The sequence below is a fragment of the Pelodiscus sinensis genome, chromosome 6 (assembly GCF_049634645.1).
Source record: "Pelodiscus sinensis isolate JC-2024 chromosome 6, ASM4963464v1, whole genome shotgun sequence".
NCBI classification, from domain to species: Eukaryota; Metazoa; Chordata; order Testudines; family Trionychidae; genus Pelodiscus; species Pelodiscus sinensis.
The window spans coordinates 62949488-62958483 of NC_134716.1; positions in this window are offsets into that span (position 1 = coordinate 62949488).

An 8996-nucleotide genomic window follows, 5' to 3' on the forward strand; every position below is an offset into this window, starting at 1 on the left:
GCAACGCGGAACGTTCTTGAGAGCGGGGGGGGCTTCTGGAGGCCGCGCGGCAGCACGAGCCGATAGTGCTGCTGTTGCGCTCCCTGTGCCCGGTTGGGAGCGCGGAGCAGTTAGCGCCCCGGCCACAGGACGGTTAGCGCTCGTGCGTTCCCGTGGGCCCGACGGAGCGACAGGAAGCGGAGCTGCGGCACGCTCAGAAGGGGGCTGGGCGGGGCCTCAGCCGCCTCCACTCGGCAGCTCACACGGCGGCGAAAGTAAGAACATGGCTGGCTCTGCCCGGGCTCAGCTGCAGGCATCCCCGGGCCTGCTCCAGCGCAGCGGGCACTAACCGGGATTGTCCCTGCGGGGCACCCGGCGTGATGGCAGCCACTCTGGCTCCCTGCGTGCTCAGGGCGCTGCTGGGGCAGGCGGTGGGTAGCTGGGCAGGCCCATACGCAGGAATTTGGGGGAGGCTGGTAAATGCGGACTGCAACTGTATCCATTCACCCCCATGGTCCTCCGGCTAAGCAGAGAAATCAGCCCCAGCCTTCCCCAGCAGGCTTACTTGCCGACGGTGGTGGGTGTGTTAACCTGGGTTCTTTCAACACATCTTGGTAACTTTTACTCTCTGCAAGGTGGTGTCAGGAAATAATTCAGGGGAGACACGGTCCCACCGATAGATGGATGGTACAAACAGGACAACATGAGTGCTTTTACTTAAAGCTAAACTTGATTTAGTCTCAAGCACTTATACACGTCCACAACAGGTTAGTAAAACTACCCCACCTTTGAGAATTACCTAAGTTGAGTGTGGCTCTCGCGTGACACTGAGCAGGCTTCCGATGCCCAGTCTTCCGTCTGTCTGTCGGTAGGAACAAAGATACATCCAGAAGTGAAGAGTCCTCGAGGTGTCCCTCCGAGTTTGTTCCCCCTAACTCAAACTTTCCTTCCCTATTTATCCATTAGATAATTTATCCATTATTATCAATGGATAATTTATCCATTATTACAATAATGTCACTCAAAAACTTCCTAGGCAAGCACTTTTTAAAGGTTAGGCAAGAGGTTTTCTTCTGATCATCACTGTCACCAGATTTTTTTCTTTTTTTCCCCTCTTTTTCAGAGACTTCATGCTCAGGGGCCCTTATAGATATATGTCTTAGGGCATTTAGCCAACCTCCCTTTTTTTCTTAATGCATAGCTCAGCTATTTCACTAGAGATTTGGGCCTCAGGAAGGACGCAGGGTCAAGCTGCCCTCTCTGTGGCACCCAAACTCTCCCTTCTTCCCCCTCCCTGACTTGGTCATGCTGTCTTGGCCTATTTTGGGCCTGTTAGCTTGGTTGCTAAAGTTCAAGCAGTAAGCAGTAGTGTTTCAGGCACGTTATTGGATTTGCCGAAGTCTCCCGTACAGGTGCTTTTGCAACTCCCTTTGCCCCAGGCCTTCTACAACAGCTAGCACTGTGAGTGGGGTGAGAACATAGGAGCTGGTATTTTTCTGAGCCTTTTTTCTCCATGTGTTCCTCCTTGTGCCCCTGACTGGTTCTGCTGCAGTTTCAGTTTAGAGCAGTCTTTTCCCAAGCTAGAGAAACGAACAAAACAAGTTTCTTCCACCTCATTGAAGAAATGGAGTCCCTGTGCTTGTTAGGAGCTCCTGCAGCTAAGGCTGCCTACTACTGGTTGTCCCTCCCTCCATGTCGTCTTAGAAGACCTTGGGTTCAGTTGCTTATGACTCTGCCCAGTTTGAACTTTTCACCCTAAAATTTTCCACATTAGTAGGTCACCTACAGTTGTTATTTTTGTTAAACTGTTTCTGAGCAGGTTAGGAGGGGGGAAATACATGGAGTTAAAAAATTTCAACATGGACAAAAGTAACAGTTCTCTAGTGAAAACCTCTAATGCCTACATGCTTTGGAGCAGGGATGTGAAATTAGGCAGGATGGTTGCATGGATGTCAAGGGTGTGCCTTTTGTAGCTTTCTGAAACTTCTTCCCCATTATAAACATCTAGGCTACATCTACACTGGCAGCTTCTTGCGCAAGAACTCTTTTGCGGAAGAGTTCTTGTGCAAAAACTCTTCCAAAAGAGAGCATCTACACTGGCATGTGCTTTTGCCCAAAAGCATCCATGCCAGCGTAGACACTCTCTTGCACAAGAAAGCTCTGATGGCCATTTTAACCATAGGGCTTTCTTTCACAAGAAATTCATGTGGCCTGTCTACACTGGACTCTTGCGCAAGGGCTTATTCCTGAGTGGGAGCATCATAGTTCTTGCGCAAGAAGCCCTGATTTCGTACAGTAGAACGTCAGTTTACTTGCGTAAAAACACACAGCCAGTGTAGACAGGCAGCAAGTTTTTGCGCCAGAACAGCTGCTTTGGTGCAAGATCATACCAGTGTAGACACAGCCCTAGAAATAATGTTCACTCATGTTCTGGAGAACCTTGCTAGAGTGGGTAGCTAAGTCTTCCACTGATTCTGTCTATTCTAAGCATGTTTCAGAACCTCCCACTTCCTACCTGCCAGCTGGAGCACACATACACCATCCTCACAAAGCATCTGAGCATGCTTCATCCCAGGGCTCAAGGGGCTGGGCAGCAGTTCTAGGGCCAGAGAGAACGTCACTCCTGGGCACTCTGTTTCTACAGTTGGCTTCCATTCACTCTATTTGCCTTTATTGCTTGAGCTATTTCTCTGAATTGAAAGATTCCAGTCCTGCTGGTGATGCCTATGGAAAAGGATACTGTAATTGCATGTGCTGAAATTACATATAACAATGGGCTGGTCTACAGTACACCGTACAGTACAACCGTACAGTACAACCGTAAGGTTGAAGTAAAGCCACGTCAGAGCTACACAACTTTGGAAGCCCTAGGGGTCACAATGATACTCACTGCATATGTCAAGGGCCACAACTTAAATGTGGTTGCATTTACCGGGAAATAGCTTCTTTCACACTGACAGGCATGAATATGATTGAGGCAAGACTACACAACGCACAGGCTCCATTTAAGTCAGCTCTGCTGGTATTAATAAAATGCAATATTTACCCAATTTCCACCATATGACAGCACTGTTAATGAGCACTTTTAACAAGAAAATTGTATACCAGCATTTGGATATTTAGCCGGAAGCTTCGGTTTGTGCATTTCTTAGACTGATTTTACTCGGGAAAAAGTTGCCAAGCCAGAGCACTCAAATCGGTGGCAGGTGGGAAGCTGGGCAAGTCAGACTGGACACAAGGCAAAAAAGGACAAGTGGCCAGGAGCATCGTCCTGGATTCCCAGCAGGGCTGACATCCCTACATGGGAGTCCGTCACTCCATGCGGGACAGAAGCTGGGCTGTCTGGCCGTGGCACCGGACCCGGCCGTGGCCAGTGGGAGCCACTCAGCACCTCTCAGGCTCTGCCGACAAGGCTAAGCAGCCAGCACTTCCCACAATGCCCCGGCACTCCCAGCACCTCTTCTCTGGGGGCTAGAAATGCTGACATTCTGTAACTGTCTGTTCTAGCCAGCCTATTTGCTTGCATCTTTCAATGCTCACCCCGTGTGGGAGATGCCTCAACATTGTGGAGCATGTTCCCAGTGGAGGCCATGTTCAAAAGATCCCACCGATAGGTTGTGTGTTGAGCCCCACCTGCACCCAAACTGCACTGCGGGCCACAAACGAACAGGCCACAGGCTGCATGTTAAGTAGCTCTGACTTACCCCAACCTAGTTATGGGCCTTGCTCTTGCCCTTTTAAGTGCTCTATTACACACCCTTAACTCCATCTCCACGAGAGACTTATGTCAGCATAGTCAGTGTCTGTGTAAGTATTGGGTTACTTATGTATTGGCTATTATCTCTTGTCAATTTTGCAGCAGGGGCCTTGAAATTGACAAGAAAGCCAGGCGCCAGAACCTAGTTGCCCCTGGCTCCTCTGGACTGGTGGGTGGCTGGACCCCTCTCCAGGCTGGAAGCCAGGGCAAAAAATCTGGGTTGCTTCCCACCTGCTTCCTGGAAGGAGCTGGAATGAAAAGCCTTGTGGCTGGACTCTGCTCCCAGTGTACTGAGAAGCCAGGCATTTTCTATCCTGAAACCATGAAATTGACTAAGCTGTCTGGCTCTCAGCCGATAATGGGCAAGATGTCCAAGAATCCCTGAGAGAGTACCTCTGCTCCTGGTGGGGAATGGAAATCAGCAGCCTGCTGGGAACCCAGGAACTTGTGGAATAGCAAGACTTACAGCAAGGAACTGGCAGAGGAGCTGAGAGCCCAGTCCCTCAGCTTCTCTCACACAAGAATTAGGAAATGCTATAATTAAAGTTGCCCATACAGCCTTAATTAACTCTCTTGTGCATGTGCATTAAAAGAGATTCTTTAATTAGACAGTCACGTATTACTTTTTCCCCGTGTCACCCCTACCTCGTTCAGTGCACAGGACAGACTGTGTCCTGAGAATAAGTTGAGAATGTATAATGAATATTGCCTGTTAGACTTCTACCTCATTTGCTGAGGAAGTTGGAAAAGTAAGGCCAGAAAATTCAGGAATTAGAGAAGATGATCTTATATTCTAGGCGCTCTAATGCCACCTTAAAAAGATTTAGACTCTATCCCTATTTCCATCACCATAGCCCACTATTGCACTGGAACCACAATTTTCAGATTGCAACTATATATTTGTTTTCTGAAGGCTGAACTTGAGAACCTGCCATTTAATTTGCTTAAGTGTATTTGATCATGTGTATTAGCAAATTAACTCAATGGGCACCTTGTTATAAACATATTACAGTCACATCTTGAATACTGCATGCAGATGTGGTTGCCCCAACTCAAAAAATATATATTTTAATTGGAAAAGGTTCAGAAAAGGGTATCAAAGAGTTGCCATATGAGGAGAGACTAATAAAACTAGGATGGGGTTTTTCATCTTGGAAAAGAAACGAGTGGATATGATTGAGGTTTATAATATCATGACTGGTATGGAGAAAGTAAATAAGGAAACATTTACTAATAACATAAGTACTAGGGATCAGCAAATGAAATTAGTAGGCTGCAGGTTTAAAACAAACCAAAGGAAGTGTTTTTTCACCCAATGCACAGTCAGTCTGTGGTACTACTTGCCAGAGGATGTTGCCAAGGCCTAGACTATTAACAGGGTTCAACAAACCATTAGACACATTAATGTAGATTAGGTCCATGGATAGCTGTTAGCCAGGATGGGCAAGGGATGTTGTCCCTAACTTCTGTTGCCAGAAGCTGTGTCTGGGTGTTGGGATGTATGACCTAAGTACCTGTTCTGTTCATTCTCTGAATGCCTAGCATTGGTGAGTGTCCAGAAGTCAAAGTAAACTGGTGCAGTGCCCTACTAAGAAACTGGCCGGCTGGAGCCCTAAGCTGCAGGGGGAAAGAAGGGGCACGCCAACCCTGCTCCCTGGATTTTCTGCAGACTGCAGTGCTAGAAGATGGAAGCCTGACAGGCTAGAGGGGCTGTCTGAGGGGAGAGAGAGCTGGGACTGCCCTCGACTGGAGCCCACCACCCACCACCATTTCAGAGGCAGCAGGGGTCTGCAGCTGCACTTACCCCAGTCACTGAGGGGGTTTTCCCCCTCCTTTTTTTGTTGACTAGGGAGCAAGGCAAAGCTCACCTCACAGCCTGCTCTGCTCTTGGCTGCCCCCCAGGGAGGGCAGAGGAGGAAGGCACACAAGCTGTGAACTTAACCTTGCTCCCTAATCAGCAAAAAGAAAAAACTCACTAAGCAGCTGGGATAAGTGGGTCTGCAGCCACCAGCCCCTGAAATGTCATCTTTGCTCCCCCTTCACACTCAACGAGCCTTCTGCCCTGAGCCCCCTCCTCATACACCCCAACCTTGACTCTTGCACCCCTAACACACCCAAACTCTGCCCTAAGCCCTCCTACCACCAACCCACACTTAAATATTTCTTAGAAGTACTGTCATATGGCCAATCCTCCCCCACTTAGCCTCTCCCAAAAGGGGGCAGGTTGTGATATGACAGTAACTGTAAGTAATTTAAGTTTCTTTCATCCCTGCCACTGTCAAAAGAAAGGATATGGGGCTAGATGGACCTTTGACCTGACCCAGCATGGCCTACAGTAGAACAGCAGTTCCCAACTGCCAGGCTGTGGACAAACGTCTGGCTGCTGGGTCACAGAGGCTCTGGGGGCCAGGACTTAGGTACACTGCATAGCACCTCCCTTCCCGCTATGGCTGTTGGGAGGGGCATGTCCTGGCCCCTCCCATCCACCCCAGCCAACCAGTGCCGGTCAGGGGCAGGGTCTCCTCCCAACCACAGGAAAGCAGTTCACTGTGCGGCGGGAGGGCCACACCGAGCCTGGCATGGTAGCCTTAGAGCTGGCATGACCCAGGCAGCAGCACTCAGCTGGAGTCTAGGAGGCAGTGCAGAGTTAGGTGGGTGGTTGGGGGGGCAGGGCAGGGCACTGGAGGTTCAGGGGGGGCTAGTGCTTAGAGGCTCTGGGGGTGGGGGATCAGAGGCAGGGGGCTAGCACTGGGGGCAAAGCTGATACTTGAGGGGCCTGAGAGTGGGGCTAGTAGTGGGGGGCTTTAAGGTGCAGACTGACAATGGGGCAGTGTAACAGGGTCCACACTTCATGTGAGCACCCTTTTGTGGCTGAGGGATATTTTACAGTCTCTATTCGCCTGTCTGCAGGCAAAGCAGCATCCAGTAAGTGGCCAAAGATCAGGCCTCTTCTTTTACCCCAATGCCTCCAGGTGCAGTTTACAGGGCAATTGGGGAGGACCCAGGACCACCCACTCCTCCAGCTCAGGGACCCTACATCTAAACTGGTGGGTTATTGCGCAAGTTCAGCCATTCTTGTGCAAGAATCCGCAGAGCGTCTACACTGCCCACCCGCTCTTGCACAAGGAAATTTACAGAACAGCATGCTAAGAGAGGACACAATGCGCAAGAGCTACACTGTTTTCAATCAGGTGTAAGCTCTCTTGCTCAGGCGCTCTTGTGCAAGAGAGCAGTGTGGACATGCAGCAGGGGTTTCTTGTGCAAGAACTGGCCTCCGGGAAAAAAACTGGGAGCAACAGCCAGGTCCCTCAGGTCCCACCCAGGAGCCACCCCAGAGCACCCAGCAGACCCACAGGGGCACCAAGCAGTGAGCTCCATGCTGAGGCAACACCGAGGTCCAGACACTCCTGGGCTTCTGGGATGAGGAGAAGGCCCTCCATAATCCCAAATCTGGGAGGCGAAATGTGGACATATTTGCCTGCATAGCCCAGGCGCTGGCCGCACAGAGACGCCCGGACCCTGGAACAGGTCCAGGCCAAGGTGAAAGAACTGCGGCTCAGCTACGTGCGGGCCAGCAAGAGTGGTGGTGGCAGAGCCACTGTTTGCCCCCACTACCACTGCCTGCACAGTATCCTGGCTGACAAGGGGGCCGAGACCTTGGAAGCCATGGTGGACTCAGCCCTGGCCACCCCAGTGGTCCGGCCAACAGATGTGAAGGAGGAGGAGGACGGCAGCCAGAGCCCACCAGCCTGGCACAGCAGGCACCATGTGTCCCGGGCCTCCTTGAAGATTGGCAAGGGATCATCTAGTGAGTGTCGCAGCTGCCACTCACAAGTGTGCAGGGAGGGGCAGCCATGGGGTGGGGGAGAGGGTGTAGCACATGGCACAGCCTGGCTGGATGCTGCTCAGCAGCACGCAGCATGTGCAACCTTGTGCAGCCAGACCAAGTGGCACACAAACATGACAGCCAGCCCCAGCACACGCCTGGGACCCCAGGGGTTATGCACATCCAGTCTGGGAGGGTGGGGGAGAGGTCCAGCTGGGAGCAGCCCAGCCCCAAGGGCGCAGGGCGGACTCCATGCAGCCCAAGGGTGCTGCACACAGCACTAATCCATGGCCACCTATGGGACACAGTAGCTGCCCCAGGGGAAGGTAGAACAGGACCCCCACCACCACATGTGGCCCTCCCAGGATCCACCAGCCCACCTCAGGCCCCCCTGCTGCCTTTAGGGGAATCCCCCCATGCCAGTCTTACCTGTCCCCAGGCATTGTGGCATGTGCGGTGGCATGAGGAGGGCAGGGGTCACTGACGAGCTCACTCTCATCTGCTTCCTCTGCAGCGAGGGACCTTCTGGCACCGAGGAGCCAGGGCACATCACAGTGCACCCGGGACTGCTGCCACCACATCTGCGCCATCGAGCATGTGTTGCCCGGTCTCCAGTTTTTGCTGGAGCAGTGTGGGTCCCTGCAGAAGGACCTCTACAGCCTCAATTATGGATGTGATGGGACATTGCTGGGTGGGGTCCTCCTCTGGCTCCATGTCTGTGAGCAAGGCAGCAATGGTGCCCAGAGGCACTTGCTCAGAGGCTGAGTTGGAGGGCACCGCTGTGTGTCTGGATGCCTCAGTGAGGTGCCTCTGCATGCAGCCGCAGGGAAACGGCCATCCAGGGGTCCCCTTTAAGCGCATTACCCAGCAGGGGTCCAGCATGCACCCACAGACGCCACTGGTGACCTTTTGACATGGCTGAAGTGGTTCTGGGGCCAAGTTATTGCATAACAGCATCTCGCCAGTATGCATGCTTTCTTGTGAAAGAGCTCAGCATTCTTGCACTGCGTTCTGGCTGGTGTGGACGCTCTCTTGCGCAAGAGATCTTGTGCAAAGATACTTGTGCAAGATATACTTGTGCAATAACCCACCGGTGTAGACATAGCCTAGAAGTAGCAGTTACCTGCTGAGTTTCAAGTGATTAGTTGCTGTCACATCCCTAGGCCTCTTTCCTGGGATGCTATTCCATCCAGCCCTTCTTTAGGGCCTTGTGGCTGAGTTCCCCTTGTCTGGGATTCTGCAGGTTTGCCTTTGGCTTCTTGGCTAGTTTTCAACCACAGGACCTGGCTCTGACCAGGTACCATGCCCAGAGTGCTGGTGTTCCCTAGTCAGCCCTAAGGTCTGCCTGGGTCAAGCTCCTGGAAGGAACTGAGAGGCTGTGGCCTAGCAGCTCCTTTTATATCAGCCTGCTGCATGCTGCACCCTAATTTGCTG